The 20,641-nt window shown below is 42.5% G+C and overlaps 1 protein-coding gene across 1 annotated transcript in view; it reads right to left on the bottom strand.

Annotated features, from left to right (window-relative positions):
- LOC109937151 (alkaline phosphatase-like) overlaps positions 1-12,335 on the bottom strand; it is a 100,629-nt gene extending 88,294 nt beyond the window's left edge. Inside the window, exons 1-2 of the mRNA XM_048614907.1 lie at positions 12,041-12,335; positions 4,437-4,538 (exon numbers count right to left, since the gene is read on the bottom strand). The gene's annotated coding sequence lies outside the window, so the exon portion shown is untranslated. The remainder of the gene's footprint in view (positions 1-4,436; positions 4,539-12,040) is intronic.
- Between the last annotated feature and the right edge of the window lie 8,306 nt (positions 12,336-20,641).

Here is a 20,641-nt window from a genome sequence, read left to right as displayed (position 1 = left end):
TTCCAGCAACTTTTCTTTCCCTCCTGGTTTCTCTTCCGCTCTGTTCTTTTGGTTTTTATTTAGAATTTTGTATACTTCAGGGAGATCACCTCTCATTCTTTGAAACAAAGTGAACAGAGTGAACTGTTGTCCTCCAATCTGGAGACAGTGCATCAGTTTGACCATAGCACACATTGGATAACCCTCGTTACACAGACCACATTACAATCAAGCCCCATTCTATTCTCACTCTTCTATCAGTATCTACAAAACACGGGAGGGAGCACTGAAGTCATTTATAATTGCCCTGGCTGACTTGCAACCAAAGGTGTAGAGTTAACTTGTACTTTTGAGAAAAAAAAGTTAAAACTTTGCGGCATGGGCACTTTATCTGATACCACTCCCACTGGCATTATATTAGGTGTTTGAAAAAAAAGCTCCGCAAATTCTTTCAATCTAAAACAAAAGGGAAGAAAAAGCTAATAGAACAAATCACCAGATTCATTATCTATTAGTTAAATTCAAACTTACTGTAACAACAAGAAAGGTTCCACATCAGAAATATTAAATTATCTCTTCTTGTGTATCGTCACTTTGTGTGTATTTTTCAATTAGTGCCTAGCGATCAAACATGTTCAAAACATATACCTTGATGCCAAGTTAGCCCAACATACAATAAATTCCTTTAAAAGCAAAAACTAGCAACTGAAAATGGTTCTGTGCCCTTTGCCACCAGCCTATAAACAGAAGCCTCCATCTGCCTTCTTCTAAACTGGCTTTGAACTTGCCTATTCAGAGTTGAAGGGTCAGATCCCCAAATACAATGAGCCATCTGCTTCTTAGTGATGCCACTGCATGCAACAGAAATTAGAATCACAATGCTTGTCAAGTTCAGTTCTGCCGGGAACACTACAGTCTGTTTGAGAAGCTTGGCGAGGTATTAACTCAAGGTTAACTTTTCTTGACAATCGCCTAGATGAACTGACCCACATGGCTCTGTTATAAGCTGAGAACATGCTGTAAAATTTCAAGTTTTCTTTACTCAGAAGTGCCAAGTTGTGAGAGGGTCCCAGCATCCAGACCCCTTTAAAAATCTGGTACAAAGGATTATGATCGACCCTACTATTTCTTTTCCTCCTCTCCCCTTTGAAATTGTGAGTATTATGCCTCAATGTCATTGAGATACTGACTTGAAAGGACTGCTGAGCCAAGCATGCAAGGCACAGTTGAACTAACATTCAGAGCCTGTGTTGAATAATTCCAGACTTTACAATTTCCTCCCCAGTTCAGCTTTTGCGCAAATGAACCCTTTGAGACGGTGCTTTCTCCTGTTCATAAAAAAACCTACTAAAATGAATTGCAAAAGAAAGGAGTATCAGCTCTTAAATTTTTGATTTCTTTCTTTGTACGGCCCTCAAGGACACACCTCAATCACTTGCATTGTGTTTAAAAATCCCAACAATTGTGGAATATTGTATCCTCACTCATATCCAACCTCACACTTGCAAACTGCTCGAAACCACTTGGTTATTCATTCGGGAAAGACAAAGAAATTTAAGCTTCAAATTGTGAAATGCCATTGTCCTTCAGAAATTTAATTCAATAAAAGATAAAATGTCAGTGACTAAATCAGTAGCAGTCCCAAGACCAAAGGGGATAGAGATTCCATTCAGAGATATCCCAATACAGCAGCAATTAACTTAGGACACAGAAGATTTAAAGTGCCACATTCATCAGACCAAGGTTAAAGTCAGAGGTACATATATTTATCTGGATATTCAACTTGCAAACTAGCCCCAAAATGATTTCGTTTACTGTGCTGATCAGATCCTTCATGGCAAATCATCCTCAATGTTTGGATGTTAAAGGAGATGACAATGCAAAGAATCAATGTATTAAAGATCAGGCAGTCATTAAATACACACTATATTTCCTTCTTTCACTCTTCTATTCACTGAATGGAAAATTATGCTTCATACGCACAAGAAAGAAATGAACTGATCCAGACTGAGTTTAAATCATTCTCTACGTTCAGCCTGGGAACTTCTGATCTAGCCTTGAGTCTAGATACTTACCCATTTGTTTAAAGCGAGAGCAATCATCTCCTTATACAGCGAAGTTAGGCGGAAAAAGGAACACAACCCAACCATTGTGCAGGCCGACAGTTAGCTTTCGTTGTTCTTAGGAAGAACTATATCAATTCAGCTGGAAGAATGAAAGGAAAAGTGGGGGAGGTACTGGGTGGCCATTTATAGCTTCTGTCAGTTTCAGTTCCCAGATGATCCAAAGCAGCTTTCTTTCCCTTGTTTCATTCAATTCCACCGACTTGAACCCCTGCCTAATGATGTCCAAATAAATTACTGAAGCCCATGATCTTAAGTCTCAAGATTCAAAACCAGCTTCCCAATGCATTGTGGAACACCATGACAAAGGGCTTTTTATCTTGCTTTTCTTTCCTTACTAATCAAAGGTGGCAACAGACTTTGGGGACTCAGAGGCACAGTGAGACACAGTGAGTTTACTCTAGATCGACCGTGATCATACTAAATAGTCACACCTTCCCCCAGTTCTTGTGTAAATCCTTATACCTTGCATAGTGCTTGTTGGCTAGAGGATACTGGATCTCTTGTCACTGTTCCATGGAGGGAATAAAATATCTCAAATCATTGCGAAGTCAGGGGTTAATGTAAATCAATCAGTGATCTAACTAAGGATACAGGCTAGATGTAAGCAGAGTACTTTTAGAAGCTGAGATAGAGACTGAGTGAGTGAGAAGCAACAGTCTGTACTAGACAGCACTAATGCAAATAGCAGAGTTTCCCAAAGTGGGAGGTCAGGAAATGGGGGTCACATGCTGGAACTTTGAGATTGTGACCTTCAAAGAAGAAATGACCACCATTGTAACTGGGTTCCAAGGACTGAAGCCCATGCTGACAGACAGGCCCACCCTGCCCTCACTCTGATAGGTCTCCCTCCCTCCTCACAGCTCTCACTCAGGGGCTGTGACAGCTTTTGGTTAGGAAGTTGATACGCACTCAGATATAACGTGAATAAAGACTTACAGTACCCACATCTACGGCACTGATTAAGTACAGCAGATAACTGGATCAATAGTAAGGGGACTGGGCCAAACCAAGCCTGAGATTAAGGGCACATCAGACCCCCTTTTGTGGTCACCTGCTTCCCAAACTAATAATGCTAGTCAATACTCATTTGGGCAGGTATTTCTTTGTAAAACACAAAGCTCTTGGCCCTTCCTGTGTAATCACTATGAATTCCTGTCGTTAATTTGTGTCATTGTAAAGGATGAGTGGGTTAGCTGTGTTCAAGTTAACTCTTGAAATTTTACTTTTCTCTCCGTCAAATAGAATACATAATAATACATGATTAATTAAACTGGTTAAATTATATTTGTAATCTTATTTGATGACAATGAAAGTATCAAATTGAATTTGGTTACTGTTTGAATCTTTCTCTACTGGCAAGGTATGGAACTATCTGTTTGCATTATATTTTATTCAAATTGATATTCCTGAAAATTTATCTTGATGACAGTAACAAAAATTTCTCTGTTATTGTGCATTACAAACCTTTGGAGCAGGAGGGGAAAGTGGCTAAAGATCTTGGGGATGGAACATCAATTTTAATTATCAACAAATTCTCTGGAAAGGATTTAAAAAAGAGACAGGCATGTCATAGCGTTTCGTCTCAGGATAGATGTAAGAATCTCAAATTTTAGAGGGAACACCAATTTATGCTGCATGAGAATCATAGTACTGACATGTTGGCAAATGGACTTGACATAAGGAAATTGAGTTGTGAAGATTGATTGGAAAAGCCAAGGCTGTTCTCTTTAGAGGCAAGAAGGTTAGGAGGAGATTTAATAGAGGCATTCAAAATCATGAGGGCTCTAAGCAGAGATGATAAATAAATATTCCAATGGAAAGAAATATAGGATACTGGTTTCAGATGAATGGCAAAATAAACAAAGGTGGCAAGTGGGAAGGTTTATTTGCACAGCGAATGGTTAGGATTGGGAAAAACAAAAGCTTCCTAATTCACACCCTTCCCTGACTGTCAAATCTCACCAATACTCTCCAAAGGTTTCTCCTATTCCTCACTATTCTATCCTGAAGGTCTTAATGGGGAAGGAGCAGAACTGCAGTATCCAGAGGCAAGGCTGAGACATTTGCTGCCAAGGGAAGTTGGACAATGGGATGCTTTGGTCCCTTTCGTCTGGGGAAATGTTAGATAGAAGCCTAATGAAAATTCTAAGGATAATCAACCCCTCATAGATGGAACAGCCTGTTATTGACTGGGGATTGACAGCAGATGGTCTCTGGAGGTGGGGGAGGAGAGGAACTGTGAAAGAAAATGATGGTTAACACCAAGGAAATCTTTACATAAAGAAGATACCAGCTCATGTGGTAAATATAATTTGAAAAAGATGAACTTACTTCTCAGTAATCTTCCTGTGCTCCAGGCAGTGACTCACCAACATGCGTTATCAAATGCCAATGGTGACGGATTTAATATAGGAGCAGATAATGATGTTCAGCCTGAAAACAGAATTGAAGCAGATTTTAGCTTGTTGTTGTTTCCTGGTTAGTGTTAAAATGCTTTTTGTCTCTCATTTTGGAATCAGGATCCCTTCTCATTGAAACACACAAAGAACTTTCCTTAGCCTTTCACTGAAAAGACAAATGATTTCCTGTCTTGTGGATTTGGTTATTTTTCAATTTAAAACTCCCTTTGTTGAGATTACCTTCAGGACTCGCAATGGCACAGGGTCCAGTGCTTTGTCATTTATGTGTGGGCTGGTCAGAGTGGTAATTGAGATAAAGGGCCAAAGAAAAGGCCAGACAATAAAAGAGCATCACATAAAGAAGTAGGTGTCACAAAGCAGCAGGCTTTTCCTGAGATTACAACGACATGCGGTTTCACAATCCACAGTCTCACAGTTTTGTACCACAAGTTAAACCATGGGTGACCAACATTTCAAAGTTCAAAAGCCAGAGAAGAACGTGGTACATACCATAATTGTAACAGACACACCACACAAAATATGCAGATTAGCGCATCTCTAGAACCTGACATTTTTAAGTTTCATGTCATTTTTTTTTCTAAACTCTGGATTGAGTCTTTCACTTAGAGTCATACAGCATGGAAACAGACTCTTCAGCCCAACTAGTCCATGCTGACCAGGCTTCCTAAACTGAACCAGACCCATTTGCTTGCCTATGGTCCATATCCCTCTAAACTTTCCCAATCTCTTTCCAACTCTTGCACTCTTTTCACCTCATTCTAGCTCCCATTCCCTTTCCCTCCAAGTCTCCTTTGTCCAACTTCACAAACTCCTGCTCTGATAGGTGCTGCTCCTTCTTTTCCCTAACCTTAGCTCTCTATTTCACTTGCCAATCACATTCCTTTACTCGTATTTTGCCATTTTCTTTCTTGCTCTCTTTCCAAATTCCTCGCAAGGCCTTCTCTCAGACCTTGGGCCAAAGACAAGGCGAATTGTTAGTATTCATTGCCTGTAAACTTTATACCAATGTATGCCAAAGCTGAGCATCGCCATCAATGCCCACATGATCTGGCATCATCTGACATTGCTCTTTGATGCTGAAAGGGATGTTTCCCCTCCTGGATGGGCCTAGAACCAGGGGATGCCATTTAAAACTGAGGGGCTCCTCATTTACGGCAGAAATGAAGATAATTATTTTCTCTCAGAAGATTGGGAGTCTATGGAACTCTCTTTCCCCAGGCGATGCTGGAGCTCAGGGGGGTCATTAAATATTTTCACAGCAAAGGGAGCTAGGTTCCTGATTGATGACGGGATCAATGGCTATTTGGGGGCAGGCAGGAATGTGGAGTTTCAGATCAGCCATGAGCGCATTGACTAGCAGAACAAGCTCAAGAGGTTGAATGGCCTACTCCTGTTCCTAATTGGTACATTCACATTGTCATATAAGGTAACGGTTCTGCAGAAATTAATGCTGAAGCTGCATTAAGGCCCGCTCGGTCCGATATTGTCGCACATCTAGTGCGAGGTCTCCATGGAGACAGATGTGTTATCACTGACTCTGGATAATCTTGGTAATTATGCCCACTCCATCAGTGTAACTTGTACATATTGCTTTCATGCATCTTGTGTAAGATAAGTGCCTCATCTCATTAAGATTCAATCATCATTTGTTCTCTACCAGGCTAATTAATTCAATCAGCCCTTAGACTCAGCGTAGGAATCTTGGGAACAATGGCCGTGCCTACTTCTGGATCAGAAAGTCTGTGTTCAAGTCCCTGGAGGTGTTTCACCCACAGTACTCAGAGGTTAGCACTGATGCCTCACAGCGCCAGGGAACGGGTTCAATTCCACCCTTGGGCAACTGTCTATGTGGATTTTGCCCATTCTCCCCGTGTCTGCGTGGGTTTCCTCCGGGTGCTCTGGTTTCCTCCCACAGTGCAAAGATGTGCAGGTTAGGTGGGTTGGCCATATGAAATTGCCCATAGTCTCCAGGGATGTGCAGGCAAAGGGGATTAGCCATGGGAAATGCAGGGTTATGGGGATTGGGTGGGATGCTCTTTGGAGGAGCAGTGCCGACTTGATGGGCCGAATGGCCTGCTTCCACACTGCAGGGATTCTATGTCCAAGCTGGTTGATATAAAATAGCTTATGGGGACCTGGGTGGAGGGTAGGACTTGAATCTAGGCCTTCCAACTCAGGGGTAGGTACAATACCATAAGAGCTCTATGGTCCTCTACCACCTTAGGTTAAGTAGATTTCAGCCTTGTGGCGCCCCTCAGCCATGTTTATACAGACTTAAACCCCTTGTTTGTTAAATAGCACTTGGATTCCAGGTGTTTGAACATCCAAGCACAGACAACGATAAGGGGACTGGCTCCTGGGGCCCAGGCAGGGTGGCCATTAATAAGACCAGATGGGGGCCATTATACCCGGTGCAGGCCGTGGTTATGTTCATGCCCACATGTCCTTGGAGAGGGAGCATGCCATGCCCCACCTGTACGTCCAGGCCTCCCATGACTGGGGGCATCTCAGGGGTAGGGGTGCATCATTGACACACAAAAAAAAATTTAAATCTGTAAGGTTTTTTTGGCATTGTGATTCTTGTTATCATGCCCTACTTGTCTTTGATATGTATAAGTTAAAATAATAGAAAGGAGCATTAAGTGGTCCTGTCACACAATTGTACTGCCCCATACCTCTGAGACAGAAAGTCTTGCTTCAAGTCCCAACTACCCAGGAGATGTGTCTGGAGAGATTGATGAATTTATTTTTGGTAACAAACTCTCTACCCAACCACAAGCTGCACTCATTCAGAGTACAACGTGCGACGTATGTGTTCTTAAGCAAATGCTCAGGAACTATTGTCACAGTATTAATACAAATAACCCTTTACTCCACAGCCCCAACACACGGGAACCTGTACCGGAATTGTAAATTTGTAACACTGCCCAAACATTCCTCAGACTCAAACAGGACTTAAAAAAGAATCTCTCCCCTGACTGAGAAATAGGAGGCAGATAAAACTGAAACATAGAGCCCCTCAATTTGATATACTCTCTGCTGCTGATGGAAAGCAATTTCTTCGTAATTTAGAAACCCAAGCATTGAGAACCTGACCAATCCAGGAGCAGACAGGTCAGCAGTATCAGAATGCACTTCATGGGTAAGTATTATCTTTACAAACAGCATTCAAAACCACAACTTCTGTCTGGCATCAAACCACAACAAACTCTATTCTGTCAGGCAGTGCTACAATTAAACATTCTGAGAACAGTGTTGTGTGTAGCACTTTATAATTAGCCAAGTGAAAAATGAAAAATGAAAAATATTCAACAAAAACAGCCTTCTTTGTTATGTAAAGAATTATCACCTACTTAGACCCTTAATTAAAAAGAACTGCTGTTAATGTTTTATCTGCACACAATTGAAAAGAAGTTTGGCACGCCTGAGATCTCCAGTTTTCCAAGTGTTCCATCATTTCACACTTCAGTCTGTTGCAGACTAACTAATGGAGATTGATTGTTGGAACTAGTCAAACAGCCTATTATAACCACATCAGAATCTAGCAGAATGGTAGATGGTGAATTGATACCTCTTGATCTTTCATTCATCCAACAACTCCTTTGTTTCTATAACTGATCAAATTTCAGCATTTGTTGCTCAATAAAAGTCAAACAACCAATATCAGATGACAACGTAAGCAAAAGACTGTGGACGCTGGAAACTTGAAATAAAAACCAAAAATGTTGGAAAAACTCAGCAGGTCTGTCAGTAACCTATGGAGACAAAGAATGTTTCAAGCCCAGTATGACTTTTTTTCAGGAACAAAAACAAAGTTGCTGGAAAAGCTCAGCAGGTCTGGCAGCATCTGTGAAGGAGAAAACAGAGTTAACGTTTCTGGCCCAGTGACCCTTCTTCAGAACTTTTCTTTAGTTCTGCAAGATATTGAGAAATGGAATTTTTAGTTCTACTTTTGACAGAGGAGCAGACCCAGTGCCAAAACCAACATCCTACGATGGGTACACGGGGCATAAAGGCCTGAGGAGGGTCCACAGTGTGGCTGGAGTGTTCAATGCTCTCTCATGTGGATAGTGACACATAAGAGAGCTTGGTCCTATATATAGCACATTTCACCTCCTACATTGCATCATAGCTGAAGACTGCATAGATTCTGGAACAATGTGGAGCAACACTGCAGGAAACAAGGGCATACTCTTCGAGCAAGGAAGCATCCACCCAATGTATTCAACCCCGTTATTAATTGATGTATTCAAACAGAATTCCAGCCATATCGTGCTCATTTGGAACAATGCTCCAAATTCTGTTGAAAACTTTTCTCCCACTTTGCACTTTCATCCTGGAATCAGCCTTGGCTCATGTTGCCTCAGAGTTAGAAGGTTTATCACTTCAAATCCCACTCGGCAAACTCCTGTACAAAGCCCAGCCTGATAACTACCAGTGTCAGGACTGAGTCACTGCTGCACACTGATAGCTCCTATAGCACTCGCTGGCACCATGAGACTCATGTGCAATGTGCCAACACATTGTGCCAAAGAGCTAAATTCCCCATATCCAGTGAGGTCAACCAATTTTTGTGTGTGTGAGCACAGTATTCATCAGTGCCAGTACCTATGGCGTGATGCCCAAGTCACTATGTCTGGCTTGCAGGCTATGGTTTTTGAAGACTTGTTATAATGTTCTCTCATTTAACAGTTCTGGTAAGCAAGCTGACCACTCAGAAATCACAGTCTTCTGTCTGGCATCCTTTTCTTCCACAATCATATTAATAAGATAAAGCAGCAGAATTAGGCCATTCGGCCCATCCAGCCTGCTCCACCAATTGATTACGGCTAATATGTTGCTCAACCCCAATCCTCTGCCTTCTAACGGTAATCCAGTGCCAGTATGGGGGCTCTGTCTTATAATGGAGATGAGAGCTGGCTCTTACTCTTCTCTAAAAGCAGAAAGAACTGCGGATGCTGGAAATCTGAAACAAAAACAGAAATTGCTGCAAAATCTCAGCAGGTCTGGCAGCATCTGAGGAGAGAAATCAGAGTTAACGTTTCAGGTCCAGTGACGCTTCTTCAGAATGCCTTCTGACTCTTCCTCTGTTGTCAGTCTAAACCCTTCATAGCATGGCCCAGCCTGAGAAAGTCTCTGCTATCGGATTACTTCACAGTGACAGACCATCTAATCCACTGTTGCTGCTCTTGCTCACTCCTCTGACCCTCCAATACCCCAACTTCACATCCCATAATGGAGCAGTAGTCACGGCCCTGGCTCTGGGTTCAAGCCCCACCTGCTCCAGAGCTATGTCATAACTTTTCCATACAGATTAACTAAAACTAATTTTTTACAATTCCTTTATGAAATACTTTATGGGCTTTGCTTTGTGGATCTGTTGTGTGGGAGAACTCTCCACACCTCTTTAGCTCAGATTTCTCTAACGTCTAATCTTTTTACATTCCACAGTTTAACTTCAGCTCTGCGGGTGTATTTTATCCTGCTAAGAATGCCAACTATTAATTTGTTTTTGGGTTCCTTTTCAATTGTTGACACGACAGGTTTTGAGGCTCAAGGATTAACCATTAACCAGAGTAAAAAAACCAGAGTCATACTAATTATTAATCTCGAGATCGACAAACTCCACAGAGTGGGAAAGTACAAAACTGTGGCATTGAGTCACATTCCGATTCACTCGGCAAATTGAACAAGCGAGAAATACATAAGGAAATTACAGGAACAACAGCGTGCATTTACGTAGCAGCCTTTGTGTAGGAACATGGCCCGTAGCACCCCACAGAAGCGTGAGGAAAATGGAGTGGTTATTCTGAACGCCAAAATGGTGGGCGGTCAGGGGGATTGCTGTGACAAGCTTCAGGATGTTCCATGAGCAGTGATGTCAGCACCAATGCATGGGTGGGCTGCTTCACCTTTATGCCATGCCAATCAGATTTTAAAAGCAATGGGCACTCCTCTCCAAGGCCTCTCAATGGTGGTGTTGTTACCTCAGATCGCGCAGGGTAAAGGCATCCTCACCGCAGGAACCGTGGCTGGTGAACGTGGCAGGGCGTGATTGGCGCACACATGCAGTGTGGTGCTGAAGCTAGAAGGATGCAATCATTCCTTGCTCCTCAATCTGTGACAGGCAGAGGTATGGGCAAGGACGCTGCATAAATAATGGGCCTGAGAACCGCCCCCCCATAAAAAACTATCAGGCCTGAGTTAACCCCTCAACATGGCAACTCCTTCCATCGCTGTTGAATAACGTCAACAATAACCTTCGCACATGCCCACTCCTTGCTTACAGGTGGCACTTAGCCTAGGGAACAACACTGTCAAAGGACAACATACTGGGGTGGCTGACCATAAGCTTGATTAAGGAGATAAGTCATAAAGTAGCAGGGAGAAGGAAGCGGATGGGATGTAAAATCCATGATCATAAGATATAGAAGGCTGGAGGTCCAGCTGCGAGGGCTGGGGTCGAAGCGGCAACATTGCAGAAGAAGATCCAACACAGAACAAACCAGTACAAGGGTTGTAAAGTTGGAGGAGGATCAAGAGATTGTGAGACCACAAGGGAATTCAGATTAAAATGACTCTAATTACATCACTGGGGGAGGTGATGACCTAGTGATATCACTGCAGGACTAATAATCCAGAGACCCAGATAATGTTCCAGAGACCTGGGTTTGAATCCCACCGTGGCAGATGGTGGAATTTGAATTCAATTTTTTAAAAAATTGGAATTAACAGTCTAATGATGACCATGAATCAATTGTCAGAAAAACCCATCTGGTTCACTAGTGTCCTTTAGGGGAAAGAAACTGCCATCCTTACCTGGTCTGGCCTACATGTGACTCCAGATCCATGACAATGTGGTTGACTCTTAACTACCCTGTGGGCAATTAGGGATGGGCAATAAATGCTGCCCAGCCAGCAATGCCCTCATCCCATGAATGAATTAAAAAAGAATTATGCTTGAAACATCAAGGGATGGGGTGAATGTTAACAACACCTGGTCCAGGATAAGATATGTGCAATGATCTGGGGATAAAGGTGAAATAATTCAGTCTGGAGCTGACAATGAAGGGTTTTGGTCTCCTTGTTAGATAGTCCCTCCAGACTGACTGGTGAGACAGTGAGTTAGATAGTCAGGACAGCAATGTCCAAGCGGTTTGTTTTCTGTGATGCGGGGTGAAGTTGTTTTAAAACTGCCTGAGCAGAGAGCACCTTGTATATTATCAGCAAACTGGGAGTTGGGAGGAAGGCAGGAAGAAAATCAAACAGCAACAGAGAAATCTCCCAGACAGCCTGAGGGAGAACATTTATGGAGAAATCTGGGGCAAAGGGCAGATAGGATAAACAACAGGACTCTTACAAGATTCCACATCATCTACCAGCTGCTGGGGCCAAATGTTTAAAAAGACCAAATCTGAAACAATAGCAACAAACAAAAAGCTGATCAAATGTGACTTTATACTATGTACTCGGTCCATGTTTCCACCAAGTCTCACATCATCTCTTTACACTTACATTTTGGCAATGTGCTCCCTCAGATCTCCTTACAATCATCTCGCTCCCTAAAATATGATCCTCCCCAAGTATTACTCTGCACACCGCACCACAGCCAAACACACAGTCCTGGTGAAGAGTCAAAGCAGAAACTCTGTACTCCAACAGTTCGCAGATCTTTTCTTATGCCTTTTCTCTTATTCCAGAATGTTTGTGGGAGGTATAGTGGTCTGTTAATGCTGGATGTCTTGTACAAATCGCACAGCAAGTTTTCATAGATACACAAGAAATTGCAGGTCTCCCCCTCCTGCGTGCTGGTTTACACCATGGTCTGTTTCGTTCAAATCGCATCTCACGCACCACTCCCCTAGCCACTCCTCCAAACGCATCTACTATTTTCAAGAACCTGCTGGATTTGCACATGAACTATCCATCAAACTCACCACTGTAAGTTAATTCTCTTCACTAACCTCTAAGCGACGCGGTAGCTATTGGTGCGAAACTCACTGCCTCAGAAATAATTCCGCCAGAAGTTCCAGGTTCATGTTCCCACCTGCCCCAAATGCAGAAAATCCGAGAGAACTGAGGATGCTGTAAATCAGAGACAACACCAGAAAATGCTGGAAAAGTTCGTCAGGTCTGGCAGCAACTGTGGAGAGAAATCAGAGTTAAGGTTTCAGGTCCGGTGACCCTTCCTCAGAACTGATGAACCTCAGAAGCAGAGGAAGGGTCACCATACCCGAAACATTAACTCTGTTTCTCTCCACAGATGCTGCCAAACCTGCTGAGCTTCTCCAGCGATTTCTGTTTCTGCTCCAAAAGGATGTCTGAACAGATTGATTTAATTCTTTTTAAATTGTTCAGTATCATCCCACACAGTGAATACTTCAGGGATTTTGGAAAGGGAAAAGACATGTCCTGTTCTAACTTTCAAATTCTGTTTTTTTTTTCGCTGACTAAATCGATCTTTCTCTCTCTCTCCAATTCCTAATTCTTACAGCTCATTGGAGGGAGAGAGAGAAAGACAGTGTATCCGAGTTGCAATCACTACACTGTTATCTGTTCCCATTTCCAATGCTCCCTATTCCCAATGGACTGTGCGCCACAAGATTCCCCCATCCAATGTCACAATTCTCCAGTTTTAATTTGCCTGTCCCTTTTCAATTTTTACTGATCAACCTGCCAAAAGAAACGCCATGGACTGACGAGCTTGCTCAGTTTAACAACACTGAGCTCTGGCAATACTGTTGGTTGAGTACAGTTGGAGGACAATATGAAGATGTAAGAATAAATTTTGAATATTTAAATCTGTGCGAGAGAATTGATGTTTTCACTGCTCTTTGAGACTAAAATCTTTGAAATTGAGTTACACGCAATTTAATAACGAAATCACCTATTCATCATCTCAGGTGCCTTTCGTAAATGTTTTAATTTTGGTTCAGATGATATATGTACCTGTTCCCCTGGTTCTCGGAATTGAAGAGCTGTTTTGGCGGAATATCATTTTTTAACAGGTTGTCCTGATGAAATATCAGATAATGAACAATGTCACTTGCCACAAATTTTCTGGGTAAAATTTCATGTTTTTTAAAAAAATCGCTAACCCTAAAGCGTTCACAAATCAACATTTCACTCGATTGACTTGAATTTAACTCCAACGTCGAAAAGAACTTTCAGGCGCCAGCTGTAGAGAGAGAAAAAGAAATGACTGATCAAATTCATTTCTAAAGGTTGCCAGCAGAAACTCACCTGCCTGGGACCTTGCCTTTAAATTCCTTAGAGGTGATGGGATGAGAAAGTTGCCCAGTTGAAGTCGGTGTGGGTAATGTGCAGCCTCTGAAGGACTCCCCCCCACCTTTATAGCTCTTCATTTAGTGCTGACAGTGCCTACCCTTGGGGGGAAAGGAGGTCCCAGTTCTCTACCACTGTATGGCTGCTGCTTAGTGAACGTGTGAAAGGGAGTTTGCTCTAAGACGGAGCTCCACCTACTGTTGGCTGCTTTATATTTTCTTTTTCTCTCTCTTAGGGACAACTGGGGAACCGAACCCGCAGCAACAAACGACACAGGCGTCTGTAATGTGTTGCAGCGGAACTCAAGAGAGCCCTTGGCTCAGGCTGAGGGGAAACTGTGGTGTGCTTTGAGTTTGTCATCTACCTCTAGCTCCTGTCCGTGAACAAGAGCAGAATCCTCATCAATCAGTGCAATCTCATTCCCCACAGGATTGTAGGGAATTAAAGAATGAGATGAGGAAGAATTTCTTCACTCCCTGGGGTGGGGAGATGAATCTTTGAAGTTTTCTACCCCCAACACATACACACATACACACACACACCAGACATGTACAGCTTCAATTGTTGAGACACAGGGTAGGTTTCTAAAGATTAATGACATTCGGGGTGTGGAGATAGTGCAGGAAAGGGGTCAATGATCCAGAATGGTGGAGCAGAATGACGGGCTCAATGGCCTATAACTTCCCGTATATTCCTTCACATTGCTGCTATTGCTGTATTCTTTAAGGGCCAGTTTCCCAGCATCCTCCCCCCTCTGCTGATTCCCCTCACTAACACTTCACTACAAGGGTCCTGAGCACAATTCTCAAATCTCCAAGAACTGCTTTTCTTCCCAATTTCCTCCTTCCATTCTGCTCACTCTTCCCTCCCATTTCCCTAGTTCTTTGTCCTTGGAGAAGGAGAAGAATCTGGATATGTATAAATTCTCCAGTTCTCACCATATTCCCAGTGGAGGCACCCAGAGCTGACGTGAAGGTGCCCAGTAATGAGACCAGCAGTGAAAGGCAGGCAGTGTCGTGGCCATTTTCCTGTTCTGTCTGAGCGGGGTCAGTACCTGAGAAAGAAAGAATTAACACCATTCCCCAAATGTCCCAAAACACTTCACAACAATCACTATCCTTCAAATGTGTGTAACGTCAAAAGTGCAGCAATTAATTTGTGCACAGCAAGCTCCCACACAAATAACAGTGTGCTAATTATCCAAATTTGTTTTAACAATATTGGTTGAGGGATAAATATTAGCCCGAACACCAAGAGATACACTTTTGTTCTTCTTTGAAAGTGTCACAGTATCTTTGACAGCCGCCTGAGAGAGATTTAACATCTCACCCAAGAGGCGATCCTTCTGACAGTGCAGCGTTCCTTCAGTACTAGATTATCTACCCAGATTCCATGCTTAAATCTCTGCAGTGTGTCTTGAACTCATAGACTTCTGACTCAGAAGCAAGATGGCTACCAGCCGTACTATGACTTATTCCTACTGCAGTCAATAGCAGCTAAAATGAAACAGAGTGCTCACCAGACAGGAGAGGGAGAATGGTGGCTACAGTTACTCCTGGAAGACATTAACTTGACCAACTGTAACATACAAAAACCCCACATCTACTCCTAGGAATAATGAGTTCCAGCTCTACCAGGGCAGTTCATCATTCAGACCCACTCAAGCAGAAAGAGCAGGTAAGTAAGAAATATTCCCTTGACTGTCTTACTGAAATATTTGCTCTTTGATACATTATTGGTGGTTGCGAGAGAGAAATGAGACAGTAATTGAAGAGTGGAGACTTAGTTTGCATCATCAACCACAGGAGTGCAACCAGAGTGGTTTCGGGATATCCTCTGAACCCTCAAGATTACAGCTTTCTATTCACTGTTACTTTCTAATGTGGATGCCTCAAAGAAAGATCAAAAATGTTTTAAAGGACAGTTGTGGGTATTGCCAAAGTGACAAAGATGTTCGAACTTAAATAAAGTCTTGCGGAGTCCTGAATCCTGGCAGTGACCTGATTTCTGAGAATCTTTGTGGGAGGGACTGCTGAGTGTATGCCAATTCAGCAACTTTTCCCAGTGTCTATTTAAAGGCCAGAACTGGTGACTCCCATCATGTGTTGTCAGCCTTAAGTCAGGACGCTACCTCAAAGTGGGCAAAGCAGCATTAAAACGCCGAACTGCCTCAGAATTTCAATGTTCTGTCAGAACTGTTCCAACAAAAGGTCATTGACCTCAAACATCAATTGTGCTTCTCCTTTTACTGAAGCTGCCAGATGTGCTGAGTCTTTTCAACATTTTCTATTTTTATTTGAAAGCTTTTTCTTTTAAATCAGCCTGTTTGGAGACATTATTGACACACCTGAGAGGCAGGTGGAACTTGAACTTGGAGCTATTGGTCAACTTGGTAACAACTACAAGACAGAAATGCTGCTCTAATGCCTGGCTGCTGAGTGGTTGTGAATTCCCAACCTCCCAGTTAATAGCCAAATACACCACAGAGACCAATCATCATGTCGATGTTCTCGCCAAATTTCCAATCCTTATCTACAAAGCTAGGTGATGGCCAAAAATCACAATTCACAGCAAAGTCAGTGAACTTGTGTGGATAGTGTTATCCTGGGAATTAATCACGGGAGAGTAAGTTGGCAGTGATTCATATTATGATTGTTTTGCTGCGAATGTTAGTTCACATCAGTCAAGTGGAAAGGCACAAGCCTTTCGCCCTGTCATTGTTACCTTATTAGACCCAAATTGCTGGGTGTCTTTACCTCTTTCAAAGACCTTTAGGCCCTCTCACAATTCACATGCTCATGGAATTGCCATTTTCTTTTATTAGTCTGAGGCTGGTACAATTACAACATTTAGGAGGCATCTGAATGAGGACATGAATAGGAAGGTTTACAGGGATGTGGGCCAAATGCTGGCAAATGGGACAAGATTAATTTAGGATATGTGGTCGGCGTGGATGAGTTGGACCAAAGGGTCAGTTTCTGTTCTGTACATCTCTGTGAGTTTATGATTTTCCTTGCCTCATGTCCTGCCACTGATTGTTATTTTTGATAACAACCTTCTGCCTTGAGTGTTAACAGTTATTCCTATGTACTGTCTGATCTGAGAACTGTACCTTTTCTCTATCTGTTCTTACAAAAGCACACATACCTGAGGGGCTGACAATAAGTAACCTTACAATAATCTGCTTATTGGACTTAATGGAGTTTCTCACTGTGCTCCATTATCCAGATGGTGTTAACACTACACAGAGCAGAACTATTGATATCTTGATATACAATTAGATATGAAACTGAATAATCAACTAATGCTGCAACTACACTATGCACAGAAACCCCATACACACAGCATTCACATAAACCATCCATATATTTGTATATCTTTAAATGAACCATGCACAATGCAAACATCAGAAACCATCCTTTATGAATATGGCTTTGAGTTGAGTCTCTAACCTTAGCTCCACTCTGAGCAGGGAGTTTTGATTTGCCATATCTTCTTGCAGACTTTTGGGATGAACAAATGCATCCCTTAAACCCAAAGCCATTTCCTAAAATAAGAGATCAGAGGACCCTCCTTGGCCTTTAGACCCTTAAACCAATATTTGTTTTCATGCTTTCGATATAAAGCCTCCACACCAACACCATTGTAGACGCACATTAACAATAACAGGAGCAGCTGTCTTTGATATAACAGTTCAAACTGCTCTAAGGTGCTTCCCAAAGCACATAATTAAACTTAATTACAATTTGAGGATTAAAATCTTGAAATGAATTCACAGGGGCTTCCAAATGATGCCTGAGATTGATTCCACCCTGATCTGATGACAGGCTCAATTTTCTTAAAATTGTCTCTTGGTGAAGTGACCAAACCTGGAGTGTGGTTCAGCAACTACCAACAGCACTCCACAGCCTCACCAAAGGGATAGTGCATGCCAGAAGGCCATTCAATATTGGAATCTCCCTGCTAATCCAGTTGCTAAGTGCTACACCCTGTGGGAGATCAGAGTACTGAGCCCAAGGTTGTAACTCAAGACAGGTCGGGTCAAGTGAAACTCAATGAATTGTGGCCTAGCCAGAACATGCTCTCAAATCCTTTGTGTCTTTGCACAGTGAAACGTTAGGTGTGGGCTACACCAGGGAAGGACAGGGAAAGAAGGAAAACTTGACCTTCTAATGGTTCTTTATGGGATGCCAACGGCTGAGAGCCAGGAGTAGGTCTCCTGTCGGTAAGGAAAGTAAATGACCTGTGAAGATTTGAGGAAGAATAACAAAGTAGATGTTTCAAATGGTTCCTCTTGGCATAGACAGAAAACAACATAATGTACTGCTTGGTGGGTGGGTAGTGTTTGGATGGGTTATAGAACCAAGACTGGCACTGAGGTGGTCTGCATCAACTTCAGTTCCAGAATTAACCATCCAGCTAATTTGGACTTCATACTGTCTGCCTATAAGATATTTCTGACACATGCTCTGGTCATCCGCAGCAGAGTCAAGCACTTGAATGAGGCGAGAACATGAACGGTTGCTGTTTATTTTCTCAATCGATAAGAATGTTCCTGTAAATGCTTACTCAACTTGTAGGGAAAAGGAAATAATTAGAGAGTATATGTTACTATGGGCCTGATGAGTAGCTTGGACTGTTTGCCAAAGAGCCGTTTGGTTTAGAGGCTGAACTATTATTGACTTTGGACCAAGTCAACAATCTACTGTTGGCCCTGGAAGCTCATGAAAACACCAATTTGAATCAAAATTGGTTCCTTGGCTCCATTATTGCCCACCTTCATTGCAGCAATATTTAACCTGCTTGGAATCCAATGGATGAGTAATCAGATATGCATTTTCCCTTTGGATCATGTTTTATGTACTTTTGCCTTGAGATATATTTATGTAATATAGTGTAAGGGAGTTTCTTTGTACATTGATTATCCTTGATGATTTCAAAGTTCATGTCTTCACTGTTGTGGACTGTTTATCTCTTCAGGGCATTTTGATTATTACACTGCCTCTGGCCCCTTAAGTCATCGGTGAGTATCCATGTTCCAACCTCATAGGTCAAGTCCACTTGAAGATATTGGTGTTCAGCAGCCTTGAAGAGACTCTGTATTCCCGGTTTGGAAAACGATGGTGCTGGCTGCTGTATGAGAAAGATAGTGGCATGGTGGTAATGTCGCTGAACTAGTAATCCAGCGGACACAGGTTCAAATCCTACTATGGTAGATAATGGAATTTAAATTCAGTTAACAAATCTGGAATGTAAAGTTGGTCTCGGTGATGGTGACCACGGTAACTATGAATGATTGTTACGCAAATCCCATCTGGGTCCTTAGGGAAAGGAATCTGCTGTCCTCACCTAGTCTGGGCTACATGTGACTCCAGGCCAACCACAATGAGTTTGGCTCTTAACTGCCCTCCAAAATGGCCTAGCAAGGCTCTCATTTCAAGGGCAATTAGGGATGGGAACAAATAGTGGCCTTGCCAGTTATGCCCACATCCCATGAAAGAGGAAAGACCACTGTATTTTATAGGGACACTGGTCACAAAGCCTGTAACCCAATGAACAGATATTCTTCATCAGTGACATCAATGTACACTGGTCAGAACCAATCCCATTTTAGACTAAAACCCCAGCACTTATTTCCAGCAGGTAGTAGTCATGCATGAAGCCTCTTCCTTCCAGGACAGCAGAGGCCAATTCCTCATCTGCTGCTCCAGCTAAGATCAGTTAGCTCAAGACGTGCTGGGAATTAAACTTACAAACCTCTAGTTTAGTGGGCAGTGCCTTGAAAGACATGTGAGAGCATTGCCTCTGCAATCAAATCTGTTTTGTATTTTAAGGTGTCGGAGCTAACTCAGTGAACAACTTCTCCCTCTGAACCACATGGTCATGGCTTTAACTCCCTGACCTGGACACACAATCTCTCCAGCCTTCGGTGATACACTGAGGGAGTGCTGCACTATCACAGGTGCCATTCCAAAGCTCGCATAATAAATTAAGGCCTCATATTCACTGTGAAGAGGAATAAAAGATTCCAGAACGCTATTTGAAGAGCAAGGAGATTCATTCCTCATGTCCCATTTGTCCTTCAACCAACATCATTATGATGCAGCCAGTTGCTGCTTCTGGAACTATGCCATGCATAAATTGTCTGACATTCAAACCTACTTAATGAATTGTGACATGAGTTGCAACATCCTGAAAGATGTAATATAGTTCATTCTTTCCAACTAACTGCCTCTGGTCACAGCAATCATCTTCCCACACCATGCTAAACCCTATTGTAGTGCTGAAGACTTCCTCCTGATTTCTCCACTCCCACCAAATTCCTTGTCCTTTGTCCCAGTTGTCTTTCTCCAGCTGCCACCAGCTGGGAAGGCCTGAAGGTTGTTTCCAACAACACAGCCATTTGGAATCCAACATTGATTTGCTAATGATCTTCTTCAGGATGCACATTATGTCAATGATGTGACTATCTCCTCTCACTATAAAGCCCAGGTCCTAGTAGCATTACCTGCTTCCTTCCCAGGGATTATTCCTGGGGTTTGAGCAGGCACCATGGAGTGATCCATCTCCATGTCTGCATCCGTAGGATGCTCTGTTCCCATGGATTCAGCCCATCATGAGGTCTTGGGTTAGATCCTACCAGGTTTTGCTTCATCTCCACAACCTTCTAAGTTATACATTTTGCAGGATTTTTCTGCCGAACATGATAATGATGTTTGCATTGACGAGTAGAGACTATATTCTCTCTGTGCACCTAACATTGGCTAGGTTGAGTACAACCAGATTCAAAATGTCTTTTTATTCACCCCAATCTTATTTTCATGCCAATCT

This window comes from Rhincodon typus, chromosome 31 (genome assembly GCF_021869965.1).
Source record: "Rhincodon typus isolate 14 chromosome 31, sRhiTyp1.1, whole genome shotgun sequence".
NCBI classification, from domain to species: domain Eukaryota; kingdom Metazoa; phylum Chordata; class Chondrichthyes; order Orectolobiformes; family Rhincodontidae; genus Rhincodon; species Rhincodon typus.
The sequence above is the reverse complement of the archived record's forward strand: the minus strand, read 5'-3'. Positions and strand labels throughout refer to the sequence as shown.